This window comes from Rattus norvegicus (assembly GCF_036323735.1).
Source record: "Rattus norvegicus strain BN/NHsdMcwi chromosome Y unlocalized genomic scaffold, GRCr8 chrY_unlocalized_19, whole genome shotgun sequence".
Taxonomy (NCBI): domain Eukaryota; kingdom Metazoa; phylum Chordata; class Mammalia; order Rodentia; family Muridae; genus Rattus; species Rattus norvegicus.
The window spans coordinates 1-22368 of record NW_026947377.1 but is presented as its reverse complement, the minus strand read 5'-3'; positions in this window follow the sequence as shown (position 1 = coordinate 22368).

The window sequence follows — 22368 nt, the reverse complement described above, 5'->3', positions numbered from 1 at the left end:
CAATCCAATTCTTCATAGAGTTGGACAGAAAAGTTCATAAATTCATCTGGAATAACAAAACACACAGAATAGCTAAAACTGTCTTCAACAATAATGGACTTCCTTGGGAATCATTATCCATGAACTCAAGCAGTATTACAGAGCAATAGTGATAAAGACTGTATGGCATTGAGACAGAGGCAGCCAAATAGACCAGTGGAATAGAACTGAAGACCCAGAAATGAAACCACACACCCATGATCACTTAATTTTTAAGAAAGGTGCCAAAACCATCCAATGGGAAAAAAGATAGCATTTTCAGAAAATGGTGCTGGTTCAACAGGAGGTCAGCATGTAGAAAAATGCAAATTAATCCATTCTTACTGCCCTGTAGAAAGCATAACTCCAAGTGCATCAAGTACCTCCACATCAAACCAGATACACTCAAACTAACAGAAGAAAAAGTGGGGAATCATCTCGAACACATGGGCACTGAAGAAAATTTCCTTAACAAAACACCAATGGCTCATGCTCTAAGATCAAGAAATGACAAATGTGATCTCATAAAACTACAAAGCTTCTGTATGGCAGAGGACACTTTTGTTAGGACAAAATAGCAACCAACAGATTGGAAAAAGATCTTTACAATCCTACAGCAGATAGAGGGCTAATATCCAAAATATACAAAGAACTCATGAAGTCAGACTAAAGGGAAACAAATAACCCTATTGAAAAATGGAGTTCAGAGCAAAACAAAGAATTAACAGCTGAAGAATTTAGAATGGCAGAGAAACACCTAAATAAATGTTCAACATCTTTAGTCAAAAGGGAAATGCAAAACAAAACAACCCTGAGATTCTACCTCATACCAGTCAGGATGGATAAGATGAAAACTCAGGTGACAGCAGATGCTGGCGAGGATGTGGAGAAAGAGGAACACTTCTCCATTGTTGGTGGGGCTGCAGACTGATACAACCATTTTGGAAATCAATCTGGAGGTTCCTCAGAAAATTGGACATTGAACTAACTGAAGAACCAGGTATATCTTTCTTGGGCATATACCGAAAAGATGCTCCAACATATAAAAAAGACACATGATTCACTATGTTCATAGCAGCATTATTTATAATAGCCAGAAGCTGGAAAGAACCCAGATTCCTTCAATAGAGGAATGGATACAGAAAATGTAGTACATCTTCAAAATGGAATATTACTCGGCTATCAAAAGCAATGCCTTTCTGAAATTCATAGGCAAATGGATGGAACCAGAAAATATCATCCTGAGTGAGGTAAACCGATCACAGTAAAACACACATGGCATACCCTCATTGATAAGAGGCTATTAGCGCAAATGCTTGAATTACCCTAGATGCACAGAACTAATGAATCTCAAGAAGGATGACCAAAATGTGAATCCTTCCCACCTTCTTTAAAACGGTAACAAGAATACCCTTGTCAGAGAATATGGAGGCAAAGTTTACAGAGGCTGAAGGAACACCCATTCAGAGCGTGCCCCACATGTGGCCCATACATATACAGCAACCAATCTAGATAAAACGGATGAAGCAGCAATGAAGTGCAGGCCAACAGAAACTGAATGTAGATCTCTACTGAGAGACAAAGCCAGAGTATGGCAAATACTTAGGCAAATGCCAGCAGCAAACCACTGAACTGAGAAAGGGATCCCAGCTGAAGGAATCAGAGAATGGCTTGAAAGAGCTGAAGAGGCTCAAGACCCCATATGCAAAAAAAAAAAAATGCCATAATTCCTTTTGTTTCTACTTGGTTGATTTCAGTACGGAGTTTGATTATTTCCTGCTCTCTAGTCCTTTTGTTGCATTTGGGTTTTTATTGGTTCTGAGATTTCAGGTGTTCTGTCAAACTGCTAGTGTACCAGAGCTCCTGTTTCTTTGTGGAATCTCTCATAGCTATGAGTTTTCCTCTTAGCATTGTTTTTTTGTGTGTGTGTGTGTGTGTTCCCAAGTTATGCCTTCATTGTCATTAAATTCTAAAAAGTCTTTACTTTTTTTTCTTTATTTCTTCCTTGAACTAGTTCTCATCGAGAAAATCATTCTTCAGGTACCATGTATATGTGGGTCTTTGGTTGTTCTTGTTGTTATTGAAGACCATTCTTAGTCTGTAGTGATCTCATAGGATGAATGGGATTAATTCAATCTTCTTGTATCTGCTTATGCCGGTTTTGTGATGGATCATAATTTCAGTTTTGGAGAAGGTACCATGTAGGACTGAGAATAAAGTGTCAGGAGCCATAACAGGACAAGCTAAAAACTAGCAGGTGATCATCCTCAGATGGACAGCCTCGGATTATTTTATAATCCACAACTGGTTTGCCCTTATTAAGCAAGGCTGTAAGGGATTCATTTTGGGAAAGTTTCCTGCTATTGAAGTGCTATTCCTGTTGTTATTATTAGATATATATAACAATCCTTGAGTAAGATCACACACATTTGGAGCAGATCTCTGCAGGCCACAAAGTTGTACTGTCCCGCAGTGATGCTATACAGACAAATAGATGAATCTTTAGTCTTAATAATGATCCTACAATAATTCCTAATATTATATCAATGGTCATTTAGCTTTTTATAATGGGACTTCTATAAGTCTCTTTCTAATAGTCAAAATTGCAGTGACAACTCTGCCAGTCTCCCAGGTATCACCAGTTAGTTGTTCTGAGATAGTAAACAGTCTTTCCCCTACTTAGGACACATTCCAAGAGGTTGCAAAACAGTTATCAAGAGACATAAAAAGAGAACAAATGATTTGTTACAGGTGCAAAGACAGAGGATAAGATATGACTGGGTTTATCTGTAAATAACTTCTCTATCAACTATGGTTTTGGATATTCAGTGAACCTGTAGAGCTGACACTGGTGATGAAGGTTTAGCCAGATAATTACTCCTGATGGATATTCACGTAAACATTCTCGGTTGTAAAATTGTATATCAATTTATGCTTTGATCTTTCATATGAAATAGTGATAATCATTGTAACACGTGATCATGTATTCTGAAAGATGTTTAGGTGCTGAGGACAAAGAGAAGACACACAGAAGGACTGAGACATAAGGTCTGAACTGGAAGGACAGAGACAGATGGACTGGGCTCGATAGTGGCTGAGCTGAAAAGTCCGGTTTGAGATAAGGAGAACTGAGCTAAGTAGAGCTGATACAAAAAGATCTGGGCTGAGAAGAAATGTAGAGAGGAATAACTTATGTAACATAAGAGAGCAATCAGCAGAATGCAGAGGAAAAGAGGAAAAAAGAAGAAGCTGGAAAGAAAAGAAGGTGCAGGCAGGTTTGTCCTTACCATGGGACAGAAAAGGTCATTTCTTAGTACTAATGCAGGCTTAGTCTTGTTAAAAGGAAGAAGTCTTTTCTCTTACAAACTTGGGATGAATAAACTTAGCATTAAAAGGGTAGAAGCAATTTCTTTCTCTCTGAAATATAGATTGGAGTCCATCTTTCTGCACTGGTCCTTGGTCTTTTGCTCAATATGCATATGTAAGTATGGATGTCTGTGTAAGTATGTAATTATGAGTTTTTGTGTGTAAGAATGTAATTGTGAGATTGCATGTAAGTTGGGCCCAGCTGAATTTGAGAGGAAATGTATCAATGCACGTTTATTGAATCCAGGTGTGAAATTATATGTTTATGCATATTTGTCTATGTAAAAGTTTTTAATTCTGTAATTGCTATGCACTTCTCATGGTTTAATAGATGTTGATGGCTCCAAGCTTCTCCCTAGCCTGACAAGCAAGAAGCATAAGGACAAAAGGGAAAAGGCTCCAGCAAGTAATCCTCTACTTTATCTCCTGCTGTTTTAGAATGAGGTGGTAAGTGCCAGAGACTGCAGTTTCTGGTCTCAGACAGCAGACCAGTTACACTAGCACAGCATAGTGACTGAGACATAGATAAGTAAATCAGGTACAGTAACATAGTAACTTAGACTTAGATAAGTAAACTTATTATTATACAGCAACCAGAAATATCTTGTAAGACAAAAACTTACCACATATATCGTAAGACAAAGTCTCACCGTCCGCTAACACTCTTCCTCCTCAGCTGCCTCAAGAAGAACCAACAGGAGAAAGAAGATCAATCTTAGGGCTGGCCCATGAGGAGGTATATTATTTTTTAAGATGAAATGTTGTATTGATATTTGTTAAATACATTTGGTTCATACCTTGTTAGTTTCTTTGTGTCTTTGCTTAGTTTCTCTTTCCATGATCTGTCTATTTATGAGAGTGGTGTATTGAAATGTCCAACTATTATTGTATATGATATAATATATGTTTTGAGCTTTAGTAAAGTTTCTTTGACAAGTGTGTATGCCCTTCAATTTGTAGCATAGTTATTCAGTATTGAGTTTTTCTTGGTATATTTTTCGTTTGGTGAGTATGAAATGTCCTTTATTACCTTTTTTAATAACTTTTGCTTGAAAGTCTTTTTCATTTGATACTAGAATGGTTACGTCAGGTTCTTTCTTGGGAACATTTGCTGAAAAATTGTTTTACTGCCTTTCACTCTGAGGAAGCATTTGTCTTTGTCATTGAATTGTGTTCAGTTCATGCATCAAAATGATATATATATATATATACATACATATATACATATATATACATACATATATATATACATATATATATATATACATATATATATATATATATATATATATATATATATATATTCAGTTAGTGTTTGTCTTTTTATGTAGAATTGAGTCCTTTGATGTTTAGTGTATTTGGGAACAATTGTTGCTTTTTTCTATTTTTTTTTGTTAGATGTCAAATTATGTTTCTGTGGCTATCTTATTTAACTTCTTTTGTGTTTTTTAAAAGTAGATTATTTTCGTGCTTTGTGTGGGGTGTAGTTTCCCAACTTGTGCTGGAATTTTGCATCTACTATCTTTTGAAGGACTGGATTAATGGAAATATATTTTGTAAATTTGCTATTTACATGGCATATCTTGGTATCTCCATCTATGTAGTTGAGAGATTTTATAGTAGCCTGGGGTGCCATTTTTGTTCTTTTAGGATTTGTGTGATGTATGCCCAGGATCTGCTAACTTTCATAGTGTCTTTTATGAAGACTGGTGGAATTCTGATAGGTTTGCCTTTTTATGTTACTTGAACTTTTTCCCTTACTGCTTTTAATATTTTTTCTTTGATTTGTGCACTTTATATTTTGACTATTATGTGATGGTAGAAATTTCTTTTCTTGTCCAATTTTTTTGGAGTACTTTATTCTTTTCATATGGTTAAGGTTGTCTCTATCTTTAGGTTAGGGAAGATTTCTAGTATAATTTTGTTGAAGATATTTTCTGGCCCTTCAAGGTGGGAGTCTTCATTCTTTTCTATACCTATAATCCTTAGGTTTTGTCTTCTCATTTTCTCTGGGATTTCTGGGATGTTTTGGGTTAGGAGTTTTTTGTGTTTTGCATTTTTGACAGTTGTGTCAATGTTTTCTTTGGTACCTTCTGACCGTGATAATCTTTTCTATCTTTTATATTCTGTTGTTTGATGCTTGCATTCTTGACTCCTAATCTCTTTCCCAGGTTTTCCATATCCAGAGTGTCTCTCTTTGTGTGTTTGTTGTTGTTGTTGTTAATATTGTTGTTGTTGTTGTTGTTGTTATTGCTCTTTCTGTTTAAATATTTTTTTTTCCTGATGGATTGTTCACTTCCTCCACCAGTTTGGTTATTGTCTCCTGTAATTCTTTAAGGGAGTTCTGCATTTCCTCTATAAGGGCTTCTATCTCTTTACATCTGTTGTCCTGTTTTTCTTTGAAGGAGTTACTTATGTCCTTCTTAAAATCCTTTAACCTCATCATGTTAAGTGATTTGAAGTACAAACATTTCTTTTTCTTTTCTGTTGTGTTGAGGATATCCTAACCTTGCGTTGGTGTGAAAACTGGGTTCTGATGATGTCATGTAGCCTTGGTTTATGTTGTTTAGGCTTTTATACTTCCCTCTCGCCATCTCATTATCTCTGGGGTTAGCTGTTTTTACTGTCTCTGACAATGGATTGAACCTCCTGTAAGCCTGTGGGTCAGCACTCGAGGGACACTAAATCTCTCTGGAAGGATCTTGTCTACCAAGAGCTGTGGATCAGGATCAGCTACAAGGAATAGATATAAACCAAAAGTATATTGTAACAGACTGCACCTCTGTTCCTGGGTTCTGAGGGCTCCAGGAAGTTCCCTCTGAAGAGTGTTAATCTCTCTTGTGCTCTTTAGTGTGTCATCACCCCTGGAAGTCCAGCCATTTTCTGGTGGTGTCTGGCCACAGAGAGATGAGGTACAGGTTCAGCTCTGGAAACACAGCTGTATGTCCTCTTGGTTTTTAATCTATCACTGAAACAGCTCACAAATAAAATTTGACTCCATGACCAGTCAGCCCCTAGGAATGATCATTTCTTTGTATCTTCAGAGATGGGACCACAAATAAATTGCACCTGGCATTTTTAAATGGGTGCTATGAATTAAAATTAGGTATCTTATAATTTCATGTCAAATGTATTCCTAGCTGAGATAATTGCTCAGTCAACAATGCATTGCTGTTGAATATGAAATAGACTATCGCTGACAAAAAAAAATGTTTAGGCAATGTCATTTAGGTCATTGAATTGTAATATATTTATGAACTCACATAATTACTTCATGATGGTTTAACCAATGCATGGAATGCATATTCATTAAAACGAAGAATAGTATAAAGTTTATTTTTTACAACTTACTAAATCGTGCAATCAATCAATCAATCAATCAATAAATAATTAAATAAATCTCCATTAATGTACCAGGCTCCATAATAGTGGTATAGATTAGGAATGAATAAAAAGTATTATGAACTTTCTTTTATAAATACTGCTTTATATACAAGGAAAAAGAAAGAAATGAATGCATAAATCAGTGTGTTGGAGTTAATAGCATGCAAGAAATTGAAGAATCTATTTTAGAAATAAGGTCATGGAGATTTTCTTAGGGAAGTGACATTTAAGTTAAATTAAATGAAACAGAATTGAACTATATTTTGGGCAAAATCACAGTAAATATAAGGTCGATAAAAGGATGAAGACCTTGACCTATCCAAAAGTACATATGAGAGAAGTTTGTATTGATTAAGAGATAGAAGAGCAGTCCAAATAAAGCTGATGCTTAGGCAATGTCACATATGGGAATATAGAAACAATATTATAAATATAATTTTCATTTACAGAAAATGTATTAGAAATCATTGAGTAGGTTTAAATAAGTTTGTTTAACTCTGTATGTATATAGGAAGGGACTCTGGTTACTTATGTATTATGAAATGTTACAGAGAATGATTTGAAAGAAGTTTTTGAAGTCTATATGGAAGTAGTGTCAATGATAATGAAAAAGAGTCATATCAGAGAGCTATGTTGGAAATTGATGTGTTTTGTAGTAGAATGAGGCTGGGGTGGGCAGGAAGAAAAGAAAGCCAATGTCTTTTTTTTTGAGCAAATGAAAAGATGTTGGTGTTATTTACTAAGATGTGAAATATATCATGATAAGTGGGTTTAGGAGAATTTTAAAGGAATTTATTTTAGATCGATTTACTTGAAGATGCTTGAAAGAACCTCTAACTCACTAGACATTCCTATTTCCTGTTCATGGTTTGGTGATTTAAGTCATTACTCAGACCATAACTAGCTGTTATATAACAAAAACTTATTTTAATATCTGTATTTTTTCAAGTTATATCCTCATATTTAATTAAGAGGAAACCTATGATTATACTACATGCTTATTTAGTGTATTCAGACAAAGTATTTGCCCATTTACTTACTACAAACATTTTGGATTGCAATTAGAATTTAATCCAAGTTTATGGGAGATGACACAGCAGCTTGATTAGAATGTATTAGCTCATGAATGTGAATTTCACCGAAAGAAGTCATTTGCTCAGATTTTGTAAATTTACAAACACTAGAAGAGTAAAAATAGTAATAAATTCTCTTATACTTTTTATCTTTAGTATTTTAGTGTGTTATGATATACATGCAAAAATTCCTTATCCAGATGATTTTTAACTATAATATCCAGTACTATTTAGCATATCAACAGTATTTTAAAACTATGAATAACATATGCTTTCAGAAAATTTTCATCAAATGAGCCAGAAATTCTTCATGACTTCAACACATCATGACCATTTTGAACCGAATAAAACACAAATCAGGAAAGGCAGAAAATGATTGACACATGTACTGTTCTTGGTTTTAAATTTAACAATCGTGCGAGTTATAGGATAGAGCTTTGAAAGTAGAATCAATGAGAGGATGAAAAATACTGAGGAAGAGTATTTAAATTGAATTCTTGCTACATGAAAGAAAATACTGGATCTGAAGGTAAGGTACATTCTATAAAATGACCCTCTTCTTCTGCCACTATATATTCAATGCTTTGGTATTTGATCGTATAATATGTTCCATAAACGTATCAATGATTCTGGTTATTCTTAATTAAATGAACATGCAGTTCAGCTGATTTAATATTACACATTATCTTAATGTTCTTCTGTATCTTTGGATATTAAAATATAGAGAATTATTTTGATTTGACTAAAATTTTATTGTTTGTTTATCATATAAAGAAGAAATTATTAACAAAGAATGGATACCTGATATTTTCTAAAAAATGTCAATAGAGGTTTAAACCGTATATGTAAGCTCAACCATTTATACCTTCTCCAAATGAAACTCATTGAAATGTCACTACTCATATAGTACATAAAGGGAGTAATATATAGGAATAAAAACATCCCCTATGCATCCAGAACCATCTATTATCCACATGATGAAAGCCAATATTAGGAAGTGAAGATGGTACAGCCACATTGCAGGATAAATCAGCTTCATTCAAAATGAAGATTGACCTGGAAACTGATTTGAACTAAGTATAGTTTAGAATAAAGTAAATGCCCAAAAATTGCAATCTCACAAGGTGGTATGTCCTTGTTGCAGGAGGTATGTAGTTAGGGGTAGGCTTTGAGGTTTCAAAGGACTGAAGCTATTTCAATCTAGTTTTCTCCACCTTCCTGTTGTGGTTTGAGATGTAATCTTTCAGCAACCTCTGCCTGTGTATCTTTGCTTTGATATCATCCATCACTGACTCTGATATTCTTGAATGTAAGCCCAAATAAATTATTTCATTTATAAAGTAAAGAATAATATAAATGTGTTAAATGTTATGAGAAGCAGACCTGGTTTACCTGATATGGTTGCCTTTTCCCTTCTTAGCTTGGGCCGTCACACTTCTGCTATGTTGAATGAGACGTCTCCATATTCTCTACTCTCACATATTGCAGTTTGTCACTTGGTCCTCAGGACCTCCTTATACCTGGGGCTGTATTTTTGTTTTTGGAAGTTAGAAAATTTGGAGCTTCCTGACTTTGGGGGCAGGGTTAAAAGTAAACGGGAAGTGAGGGACATACATACCATAACTCTTCTATTTTAGTCCCTAAATGGGGGTTATTGGAGGATGGGATTACTGAGGTGAGCATAAAGGAAAGGTGCTGCTTTATTTGAAATGTTTTCTTACCTCATTCTGTGCCCCTGTAAAGGACCAGCCTTATCTCTCGGTCCTGGCCATGTTCCTATCACTGCTCACCTGACTATCTCCTGCAGCTCTTAATTCTAGTTCCTGCTTGGCACTCTAGGTTTCATCTTGAACAGATTTAGCTCATTTACCAGTGTTCCTGCTATGAAACATACACAAGTTCTTTTTTTTTTGTTGGTTTTATTTTCAAACTTTTAATGTTTATGTTGGTTTTTGTTTTACCTCTTTTATGGAAGCCTTACGGGAAAAATATTCATGGATCTCTGTTTCGATTGGAATGAGAAAATAATGAAAAAAAAAAACTCTTTTTAAAATTACAGGACATTTTCATGTCTAAGTTTTTCTCTTACATACACCCGCCATGCTAGTTTATCTCCCTGTCTTGCCTGAGTTCTTTCCTCTCATTGCTACTTGGATACTGCCTCTTAGGACTTAATGCAGAACCATAGATGCTGCATACAGAAGGAAGGAGTTGATTCTTCACCACATTTCTAACCTTTTTTTCTAACTTCTGTCTTGAGCTATTTGAATTAATTTGGATCAATGTACTCAATAGTATAGTGCTATAATGATTGGTCCTTGACAATATCTGTTATTATTGCCTTGTTATAGTTTTACAGCTCAGGGTTGGACCTAGTTACACTTTGGAATCTTAGTCCAAGAAATTTGAGAATGTTAATAAAACCATGTAAGTAGCTAAAAACACTTTTAAATGATTCCTTAATACATGAGGCCTATAAAACCCTTTAATAAATCATGGAAAAAGCAGTCTGAGATTATTGTTTCTGTAAAGAACTTGAAAAATATGAAAGGGAGAAAGACCATGGCTCGCTCACTCTTGTTATCAGATAGGGCGCTCAAATATGACTTTAGTTTTCCTGCAATTTCTGGTTAGAACATAAAGATGTCTGTGGTAGTTTGCATTACAGGATTGCTTATTTTAATCCCCCCTTTTGCTATTCTTTTTGTTTTCTGTCTTCATTGTTTCCATTAGGGCCATAGCTCCCCACTCTGTGTAGATAAAAGGTGGGTTCAATCCAGGTGTTATTGTTCTGACACAAACAACTTTTTGGGTACAGATGTTCACCATGGTATAGTTGACAGTGGTTTGAAATTTTTCCCTTGTCCTCACTTTCTTATAACAACATACTTCTTTACATCTTCTTCAATTAATTGTATTGACCACCCTGTAATCCTATTATGTATCTTTGTGTAAGGAAGAAAGTCTTTCTTTAAATTTTCTGGTTTGTGGGTTTATTCTTCCATAAACTATTTCCCAACAGCACATAACCTCAGGCCATTACTGGGCATTATTGTATGCTGGGATCATTGGGGGAGGATAGTGTGAAATTCATCACTGTCCTTTGTTTCAGAGATTTTTATTTTTTAATAAGCAATTCATACTGTACAATTAGCTAACTAACTCTTGTGTTCCCCTTCCTGTATGGCTGCTGGTGTAAATAATTTGCATTTTTTCATTGATAAAAAATAATAAAATCACATAAAGACACAAATATACTTAAAGACAGAAAGAATTCACAAAGAAAAATCCATTTAAAATAGCGATAAAATATAAACAAAATGAGATCAAAAGATCTATTCGGAACCATGATATTAAAAATGTCATTATCAAACTACAAATTAGTAAGATGAGATAATAATAATATATATTTAAGTAAAGAGGAAAAACATTAATTGCACTGTGTGCCCAAAGAGTTCACTCAAAATGTAGTATATAAAACAAGAATGGAATGGAGCTCTCACTCTTGCTACTATAGAGGAAAAAATGGAAGGATTACTATTAGGTTAAACCCAAAATGGATTGCACAGTTCCAAACCATCAAGAAAGATGATGTTTCAAAAAATACCACATAAAGAAAATATTTATAATAAAAACAAATATAAAAATAAGAAAGTATTGAACAACAGACCTAGTCCATGGTAATCTGATAGGGTCCATGGAATTATTTCAATATTCTGGTATCTATTGAGAACTGTTTAGTGACTGAGTATATGGTTAAGTTTGGAGAAGTTACTTTGAGGTGTAGAGAAAAAGGTATAATCTCTTGTTTTAGGATGAAATGTTCTTTCAATATCTGTTAAATCCATTGAATAATACTTTCTGTTATTTTTACTGTATCAGTTTAGTTTGAGATTCCACAAATGATCCATTTATGAACATGGAGTATTGAAGTCTCCCACTATTATTTTTTGGGGGGCAATATATGCTTTGAGCTTTAGTGATGTTTCTTTTGTGAATTTAGGTGCCCTACCATTTGAAACATAGATGTTTAGAATTGATAGTTTATCTTAGTATTATTTTTTCTTTGACAATTCTTTTGTCCTTCCTTATAATTTTTGATATCTTTTGGTTGAAAATCAATTTTGTTCTATGTTAGAAAGGCTATTCCGCTTTGTTTCTTGGAACCATTGGCTTGGAATTTCTCTCCAGCCTTTTACCTTGAGATAGTGACTGTCTATATAAGTAAGGTGTGTTTCTTGTATGAAGCAAATTGTTCGGTCCTCTTTATGTATCCAATCCCTTAGTTTATATCTTTTTATTGGAGAAATAAGTCCATGGATGATAAGAGATATTAAATAAAATGTATTGCTGTTTCCAGTTATTTTAATTGTTAGAAAAGGAATTACGTTTGGGTGGCTATCATCTTTTGGGTTTGTTGAAAGATTAATTCATACTTTTTCCTACGTTGTAGTTTCCTTCCTTGTGTTGGAAGCTTCCAACTATTATCCAATGTAGGGTTGGATTTGTCAAAAGATATTTTGTAAATCTGGCTTTGTCATGGAACATCTTGGTTTCTCCATTCATGGTAATTGAAAGTTTTACCGGATATCCTAGCCTTGAAATCCAGAAATGAATGCAAACACCTATGGTCACTTAGATGCTGACAAAAATGAAAACAATCAATACGTCTTCATGTTAAAATATTTGGTACATATCATAAATTCAAGGTCATACATAAAAATAATAAAAGCAATATTAAAAAAACGAGTAACCAACATCAACCTAAATCAAGAGAACCTTGAAGCAATTCAACAAAAATCAGGGAATAGAAAAAGTTGCCCAATCTCAACTTACATCTTTAATATAGTATTGGAAATCTTATTCACAGAAATTAGACAACAAAAGGAGAACAAAGGGAATTCAAGAAGTCAAAATATCACGATTCGTACATGATACGATAGTATATTTTAGTGACCCCAAAAATTCAACCAGAGAACTCCTTCTGCCAATAAACAACTTCAGGAAAGTGGCTGGATATAAAATTAACTGAAACAAATCAGTACCCTTCCTCTACTTTAAGGATAAACAGGTTTAGAAGAAATTTGGGATATGACGACGGCAACATTATTTAAAAATAATAAAAAAATACTTCAGTGTGACTCTAACCAAGCAAGTAAAAGGTCTGTATGACAAGGACTTCAAGTCTGTGAAGAAAAAAATTGAAGACAATCTCAGATGGGAAGTTTTTCCATGCTCATGGATTGGTAGAGTTAATATTGCCAATATCGACAACTTGCCAAAAGCGATCAACATGTTCAAGGCAATCGCCATCAAAATTCCAACTCAATTCTTTATAGATTTAGAAAGAGCAATTTGAAAACTCATTTGGAATGACAAAAACACCATGATAGAGAAAACTATCCTCAACAATAAAAGAACTTCCTTGGGAATCACTATCCCTTACCACAAACTGTATAACAGAAAAATAATGATAAAAATTTAATGGTTATGATACAGAGACAGATACCCAGATCAATGGAATACAAGTGAAGACCCAGAAATGAAGGCAAACACCAGTAACTTGATATTTGTCAAAGGAAGCAAAAGCATCCATGGATAATAGATAGCATTTTCAACAAACAATGCTGTTTTTTTTTTTAATTTATTTTATTTATATGAGTACACCTTAGCTATCTTCAGACACACCAGAAGAGGGCATCAGATCTCATTACAGATGGTTGTAAGCTGCCATGTAGTTGCTGGGATTTGAACTCAGTACCTCTGGAAGAGCAGTCAGTGTCTTAACCACTGAGCCATCTCTCCAGCCCCAACAGTGCTGTTTTGACTGGAGATTAGCATGTAGAAGAAGGGAAATCAATCAATTCTTATCACTGTGTACAAAGCTTAAGTCAAAGTGGTTCAAGGATTTCCACATAAAACCATATAACCTCACACTAATAGAATAAAAATGCGAAAGAGTTTGAACACTTGGGTACTGGGGAAATTTCCTGAATATAATACCAATGGCTTATGCTCTGAGATCAAGATTTGACAAATGGAAATTCAGAGAATTGTAAAAATTTTGTAAGGCAAAGGGCACTGTCATTAGGAAAAAGGAGCAACCAACCAATTAAGAAAAGATCTTTTCCAATCCTACATATGGTAGAGGGCTAAATTCAATCTATACAAAGACTCAAGGAATTATGTTACAGGGAATCAAATAGTCCTTTCAAAATGGTGTATAGAGCTAAACAATGAATTCGTTTTTTTTTTCTTTTTTTCAGACCTGTTGATCGAACCCAGGGCCATTGCTTCCTAGGCAAGCGCTCTACCGCTGACCTAAATCCCCAACCCCTAAACAACGAATTTTTAACTGAGGAATATCAACATCCTTAGCCATGAGGAAAGTGGAAATCAAAAACAAAAAAACAAAAAAAAAAAAAAAAACCAAAAAAACAAACAAACAAGATAAAAAATCCTGGGATTCCACAGTACACCAACCAGAATGGTTAAGATAAAAATAAATTAGTTGACAAATGATTCCTAAAAGGATGTGGATAAAGAGGAAGACTCCTCCAATGTTGGTGGGATTGCAAGCTGGTATAACCACTCTGGAAATCAGTCTGGAATTTTCTCACAAAATTCGTAGTACATGAGGGTCCTGCAATACCAATTCATGGGTATATACCCAAAAGATGCTCCAACAAATAACAAGGACATATGATGCTGTTTGTTGGTAGCAACAATATGTGTATTATATATATTTATATATATATATATATATATATATATATATATATATATATATATATATATATATATGTATTATACATATTTGCCAGAAGATGAAAAGAACCCAGATATCCCTCAACAGATTAATGGATAAAGGTGATTTGGTGCATTTACACACCTGTACTTCTAAGCTATCAAAAACAATGTTTGCAGAAAATTCTAGGGATGGAACTAGAAATTATCATTCTGTGTGAGGCAAGAACACAAATACTATAAACTAATTGGAAGTGTGTATCAACCCAAAAGTGTGGAATGCATAAGAAAGAATCCACAGGTCATATGAAGCCCAAGCAGAAGGAAGTCCAAAATGTGGATGCTACATTCTTTCTAAGAAGGGAGAACAAAATATTCATGAGAGGAAATACAATGATAAAGAGTTAAGCAGGACGAAGAAAGGGTCAACCAGAGACTGTCCCAAGTGGGGATCCATCCAATATGCAGCCACACAATACAGATTTTATTGGTGATGCCAACAAATCCTTGCTGATAGAAGTCAGGTATTGATGACTCCTGAGAGGCTCTGACAGATCCCTACTGATATAAATGAGGATGGTTGCAGCTAACTGTTGGATTAAACAAGGGGGTTTCAATGGAGGTTTTAGAAAAAATACTTAATGAGATGAAGGGATTTTCAAAACCCCAGGAAGAACAACAATTTCAACCAACAAGATCCCACCAGAAATTCAGGGGATTAAACAACCCACTAGTGAGTACAGAATGAGGAACCCACGATACCAGCCACATGTGTGGCAGAGTAATGCACTGTCCAGCAAGATTGGAAGGAAAAGCCCTTAATCCTGTGAAGACTTGTTTCCCCAGTGTAGTATGTTTATAGGAATGGTACATCAAATAATTTTTGTTAATCGCGTCAATCAGGAAATGGTTCTAATATTCATCCATTATTGTAGTTGATTATGGAAGAAACTGAATGTTCTTAGATTTCGTAATAATGTATATAAATCATTCATTATTAATGTTTGTTGACAGAAGGAAGTTATCAACGAATACATATACATATAATGTGGCACACGTTTCTAATATAAATAGAGCAAATTAAATATATAATTTGTGAACTAAAGGTGAGCAAAAGAAAGATATATCATTGATTCTACCTAAAATTGGAGTTAAGATAAGATTCATCCATCCATGTATTTCTTTCTAGACATCTAATGAGAAAAAATTAGTGTGGAAAAAGCTAAAACTGTAATTAGTATGTTTGATCTAGTATACATATTTAAAAATTGCTTTTGAAAAAATACACAAAAAATATTTTCAAGTTTATATACAGCATATACAAAAATTCACTGCGTCAATAAATTATCAATATCACTAATGTAACTTTCTCTGGTATTATATTTGAATTATCAAATATACATATGTATGTATGTGTACACACACAGGCACTCACACACATACAGAAACAAACACACACCATTACCTAAAAATTTAAAACAAATTAGCAAATAAGAGTCATTCAGAGAAAACTAATGAAAAAGGATGAACTAAATTTCCAGTATAATGTACTCCCAAAAGTGTACTTTCCAACATATAAAACTTTGCCTTGTAATTTTTCGAAAAATACGTATGGAGCCAATATATGTAATCAGATCCCATTGTGACTTATTACTCAGGATTAAAGTAGAAGTTGAAATGGAGTGGGAAAAAATTAAATAACAAGATTTAGCTATATTTTTCAATTACACAAAAAAAATCTGAGAAAGTGAAATGACACAACATGTAAAATGGCTTTCTATTAAGCATTGATATCTAAGTTTAGTCTTCATAGTCTATATAATAGAGAGAACTAAATCTCACAAGTTGTTTCCTGGCTTAAATACAATTTTCTTGGCTTGTGAATATACCAGAAACAATCAATACAATGAAAATGGATAGATGTTGTGTTACAACAAGTAAAAGACCTTTTGTTTATTTATTTTTATAAATTTATTTTTGTAGCATTTCTTCCCATGTTTCTGATGGATATTTTATAAATCCTCACTTTGGTGTGGTTGGTGCTTAAATTTAACTGAACATGGCTGAATATGTCAATATAGTAGAAATGGATTTTTGGGGCAGAGAATATGTTTGGGTTAAACCTGGTTATAATGAAATGGTGGTCACATTCTGCACAACCAAATATAAGGTAAGAATCTGGGGCTTCTGGTACCAGTCTCTTTATGAGATTTCACTTCGTATTGTTGGAAGAATTGTTCCATGATATCATGAGATTGTGCAGTGAAGAGGCCTTTTCTTTATTCCTGAATGAAAGCAAATATTTGTTGTTTTCAGTTCCTTCAGAGAGCTTGCTAGGTGACTAGATGAATCAGGACCTCGGGAAGAAGAACTTAGATATGCAAAATATATTTTTGGTATTGGGTTTCTTCTAGGTACTCTAGGGAACTAACTTCATAAGATTTGGAATATAATCAGACAAGAGCTTGTTAAAGATGGAGAAAAGCACGGGGTGTGGTGGCACAGGCCTTTAATCTTAGCACTGGAGAGCACAAGTAGGCAGAACTCTATGTTCGAGGCCAGCTTTGTCTACAGGGAGAGAGAGAGAGAGAGAGAGAGAGAGAGAGAGAGAGAGAGAGAGACAGAGAGACAGAGAGACAGAGAGACAGAGAGAGAGAAAGACAGAGAGAGAGAGAGAGACAGAGAGAGAGAGAGAGACAGAGAGAGAGAGACAGAGAGAGACAGAGAGAGAGACAGAGAGAGACAGAGAGAGAGAGAGAGACAGAGAGAGAGAGAGAGAGAGAGAGAGAGAGAGAGAGAGAGAGAGAGAGAGAGAGAGAGATCTGGTACTGCCAGGTATATAAAAGAAACACTGTCTCAAAAAGTTCAAGAATAAGTTGTGTATTATACAAAGAAAAAAATTCTCATTTTAGTAAGATGTTAATAATTTTATCTTGATTCTAATGAAATGTCTTAGGTATAAAATAATGTGAAGGCACCAAAAATGTATCAAAAGATGTTTTCCATCACTATTCCCCTTAAACTATAAGCTGAATGTGTACTAAATAAACCTTTGTAAAAACACTTTGAAGGATTTTCTGTGATTAGCTAAAGGGTTTTTACATTGTGAATTAAGAATGGTGGATTTCAGGCTAGTGTTGAATGGTCATAACTAAGGTGTAGATGCATATTAAGCATACAAAATCAAATATAAAATTGTGCACAATAAAGAATGAGAAACTCTAATTGGTTTTCCTCTAATGTAAACAACTTCTATATTGTTCGGAATGAAGATCAGATGATTTGAACTAATTTTGTGAGAAATACCACCTGTTCTCAGAAGATAAGAAACAGAGAGATAAGCAATAACATATGCTAAGGAATAAAGAACTGGGAGAGACTATTCTATGAAATATATAGAACAATAAATTTGACCCGTCTTTTACTGGTAAGGTGAGGACTTCATTACGCATATCTATGTACTTAAAAATGTTTTCTTTTCTTCTTAAGTTTGTATGGTTGCTCTGAAAACTCTGGGCTTTGTGTTAAGAACTTTGCATATTTAATGATAGTTTTGAAATATTAGTGTTATAATCAAAAGCCGTGATTTGTACATACTTTTTAACCAACAAAAAAGTGAAGTGTCTGCTTGGGTTTTATGAAGAAAGTTACTATGTTAAACATGAATTTGTTTTTCTGACATATACCTTCTCTTCATCTACCATGCTTGTTGATGAAACCTTAGCACATAGGATTGAATAGTAACCATCTTAGTGTAGTTTAAGGATTTTATTGTATCTTGTTTGACATGTGCATTTGTATTAAAATGCTATCTCTTTTCTAAGTCTCTTAATTTAACTGGAGAGATTTTCAATAACTTCTAGTCTATTGTTTATTCATATACCAGGTCTTTGGTGTTGTTATTGAATTTGAGACAGTAACTTCTTAATGTCCTTTATTTTGAAGGTAAATTTAAAATATATATATATATATATATATATATATATATATATATATATAAATATATAATATAAAATATATATAACCAAAGTGTATATATAAATTATATATGTATATGTATGTATATATATATGTATATACATATATATATATATATATATATATCCAAAGTATTTTATAAAAAGATTACATTTTTAGTGGAAATATCACTTAGTGATGGACAATTTTATAAGAATTCTTTAAAGTATTGAATATTCTACATTTTAAGTAGTATAAAATATTACAAATACCACATCCTTTTTAACTTTAACATACACTGCTCTAGTTAATATAACCACATATATGTTAGTTATTTTTATCTTTGAAAATTTTTTCTTAGTCTGTCAGTAATTAATCTTGACTTCTCTATATGAGCTTTCTCATAGTTATTCACAAAGAAATCTATTGCTGTTTTATTGAGAATAGTAAGAATGTTCATTTATACGTAGATACATAAGAATGTTACAATATACACAATGGTAATTCATTCTCCCCTAGGAAAAGTAAACTATGACGGTTTCAGGAAAATAGATTAAACTAGAAAATATACCGAGTAAGGTAACAAAGACTCAGAAAGGCAAGTACCATGTGTTCTTTCTCATAAAGGTCAAAGAATCTCCTTTTAATATACTTGTATTTATGTGAAGCTGTGGGTGGTTTGAGTTCATTTAACTGGTATAGGTCGCAGAGATTAGAATGTAGGGTTTAAAACGGTGTGGTATGGAAGATATTGAACATGTGAGATATGAATGTAGAAGTAAAAATAATGAAGAGAGACTAGTATAAGTGGTGAGGGACATAGGGCAGGTGGGAAAAAAGAACTGAGGAAGCGAGGATGAGGTTGAATGTCTACAAAAATAACATAATGCAACCTGTTACTTTATAGGTTAGGTTAAAATAAATATCAAAATTTAAAACTAATACCATAATGTTTAATACATCATGTTTGAGGAAAATGCCAGCAAGTTTTATCAGAATGAAAACAATATATTTATCTTATTTGATCTTAGTCATATTATCCATAATTATTTGGTAAAAACATCTTTTGTCTGCCAAATTTTGGTAGCACTTAAAAAATTGCCTGTGATATCATAATTCCTCATGATAGTAGAGAATTTTTATTATTAGATCAATTTTTAAAATCTGTGATTTGATCTATGTTTTAAATTTCTTTTTACTTAAATTTGGTCCTCCTGACATTCACTCATACTAAACTATAATTTTCATTTTAACATACTGCTATAAAAATATGAATCAGCAGGGTTGTTGAAATTGTTAAATTATAAGTAATATTATCCATAAACTACAGGACATTCTGCACAAAGCTCATAGATACAAAGAAGATAAACAAGAAGAATGGCCCAAGTGCATATGATGGACTCTCATGTAGAATGGGGAATACAATAGTCTAGGAGGCAGATTGAGGAAACAAACTAGATGGGAGAAGGAAGGAAGGAAGAGGAGAATGGATCCTGTGTGTGAAGGGACAGGAGATATGACCCGATAGTCATGAGAAAGAAAGGAAATCTTCAACTTTTAGAGATGAGGAGGTGGGAGAAACCTCCAGGAAGAGAAGGAGACCTTGCGTAATGGAGGTACCCACAAATCAATGGGTGACCTAAGCTGTGACTTACACTGGTGATATGGAACATTAAGACGCCAACTCCTGTAGTCTGGAAGGACCACCAGCCGAGGGATAAACACACAAGTACATCCACAAAACTTTGTAGGCAAAATTTTCAAGCCTAAAGAAATTCAGAACAGCATTCTAGGGTCCATGTTGTCCTTTGCTATACTGATGGCTTGTAATTTTTGTATAAAATAAGGATTTGGGAGATTATCATTAGAAGTAAGTATACAATATTTATACTGTTATATTCACGCTTTATCTGGGCCCAATTTGTTGCCAATATCATTGAAAAAAATAAAATTGGAAAACAGATTTTTTGAGTACACATTCAGGAACATATATAAAGTTCCCTTTCAAAGAATGTACAACAAGAAAATGTGATACAATATTCATTCAACTAAACGTCTGGAGGGAAAATATTGGACTTTGGGAAACAGAAAAAACCTAGGAACTTGAACTGTATGTCACAGGAATGGACCTGGGAGTAGAATTATTATCCAGAAGAAACTCCTCCACACCATGTTCCTAGATCTTTTTTATCCATGCCAAGCCCCTGACCAACATTCTCTATTCCGAACATGTAAGTACTAATGAAGCAAAGACAAGTCTCCAGCTTTAGAGATGTATAGTATGTATAGGTTTCCAGTGTGTCACATGAGACACTCTTGCAAAGGGCATCCTCAAATCTATTCAATGTAAGGAAAGTTGTTCAACAGTTAGACGATGGCAATTCTCAGTGGAATCTTCTTAGGCCCTCCCTGAAAATTCTTTTGTATCCTGGAGAGCCTAGCTTTTCTGTGATGTCACAAGTGTCATGGTGACAGCAACTGCCTCTTTGATATTCTTTGAGGACCTCTAGGGTTAACTCATTGACCTCTTATTCCGGATAAACAGCCATTTTGGAGGGAGATAAAGAGAAGGAAACTTCCCTTCTGTGTTTGTATAAAAAAAAGGATGAAATAAATTGTCTATGGAAAGCTCAGTGATTACTGTGTAGGGGTTGAGTGATTTCGCTGAAGAGATATCCTTGACCTGAGCCTTCCACACATGGGAATCAGGAGCTGAGATCCTCTCAGAAGCATCTGCACTTCTCTTTTCTTATGGTTCCTGTAAATCAGAGTTTTTATATAATCAATTTCTTCATTCCAAAAGCTAGTTGTTGGGAAGGGCACAGTTGTTCTCCTCAGAGCTCATGGCTTTTACTCTTTTTGCCCTGAAGAAAAATGTCCAAAGAAACAAAGGAAAACAAGTATTGTCTCCTCAGCTCAGTGTAAACGCCTCCATGCTTTGGATACCTAAAGTGCAGTTTGTGTCTGACACTGATATCTGGGAGAGAAGAGCTTCTAGTTGAGACTTCTTCATCCCAGTCTTTCCACTAGTATTACTCTGACTACCACTTCAGATTTACGAGTAAATATGTGTGATTACTTGGCAGCTTTTTCTTTTTTTATAACTTTCATTTTTTTCATTTTTTAGCTAATTTTATTGCTTTTTTTTAACTGGATGTTTCTTTATTTACATTTTAAATATAATTTCCTTTCCCAGTTTTCTGCCCGTAAGATCCTTACCATTCCCATTTCCTTCTTCTCTCACCAGACTTTCTCCAGGATGACACTAAAGATATACAAGGGAGGACAAGGGTTTCTCTTTCCAATGTTTCCCAAAGGCCCTCTTCTGCCACACATGCATTTGGATCCATAGCTCAGTCCATGTACTTTCTTTGTATATTGGTATAGTACGAGAAAGCTCTGGTTCATTGCATTGTTGTTCTTAAGGGGTTGAAAGTACCTTAAGCTCTTGTAATCCTTTTTCAAAGTTTACCAAAAACAGGTCCGTTTTCAGTTCACTGATTTGCTACTAGCATTCACTTCTGTATTTTATATGCTGTATCTGTGTCTCTCAGGAAATATCTTTTTCCGGTTCCTGCCAGAATGCACTTCTTACCGTCATAAATCTTATCTAGGTTTGTTCGCCGATGTATACACATAATTTTAGTGACTCCTACACCTATGTAGTTAAGTGCAATATTAACATGGATTCTGCCCAACTATGTCAAGAATGTAGAATTCACAAATGACAATTTCAATAGACTTCATCTTTTTTTTTTCTATGAACCTATTGAAGTAGATGTTTAATTGCTCCTCAAGCCATTGTTCTCCCTGCCCATCATCC